The sequence below is a fragment of the Nestor notabilis genome, unplaced genomic scaffold, assembly GCF_000696875.1.
Source record: "Nestor notabilis isolate BGI_N333 unplaced genomic scaffold, ASM69687v1 scaffold29300, whole genome shotgun sequence".
NCBI classification, from domain to species: Eukaryota; Metazoa; Chordata; class Aves; order Psittaciformes; family Psittacidae; genus Nestor; species Nestor notabilis.
The window spans coordinates 3,043-3,465 of record NW_009911987.1 but is presented as its reverse complement, the minus strand read 5'-3'; the positions used below and the strand labels follow the sequence as shown (position 1 = coordinate 3,465).

At 60.5% G+C, this 423-nt stretch overlaps 1 protein-coding gene across 1 annotated transcript in view; it reads right to left on the bottom strand.

Moving 5' to 3' along the window:
- The window catches only part of LOC104407892 (regulator of G-protein signaling 19-like), a gene marked incomplete at its 5' end in the record, with an annotated part of 2,866 nt that overhangs the window by 672 nt on the left and 1,771 nt on the right, over positions 1–423 (bottom strand). The window lies entirely within an intron of this gene.

The following is a 423-nucleotide window of genomic DNA, read 5'->3' as shown; positions in this document are numbered from 1 at the left end:
GGAAGGTGTCCCTGCCCGTGGCAGGGGTTGGAGCTGGAGGAGCTTTAAAGTCCTTTGCAGCCCAAACCAGTTTATGATTCTATGAATTGGGTATCAATGCAGGACTGTGGCCAGACATGGAAGACCATGATGTGCTCCAGTCTATATCTGCACCATAGCCGGGGTGTTTGGGGGGAGCTGCAGGGAGGAGCAGAAGCTTGCCAGGTCCTCCCCGTGTCCCATCGCTGTGCAGAAAGAGGGAGTTCAGGCTGCTCCCACCCTGGATCCCCCCATTGCAGGGATGCTCTGAGCTGGGATGTGGCATCTCCTCGGCCCGCTGGTGCCCTCGTGAGGTTTCAGCCCCGCAGCACAACCCGGCCCCTGGGTCCCGCTGCCGGCAGCATCCCATGGGAGGCTCCCCCTGCCATCCACACACAAGCATCA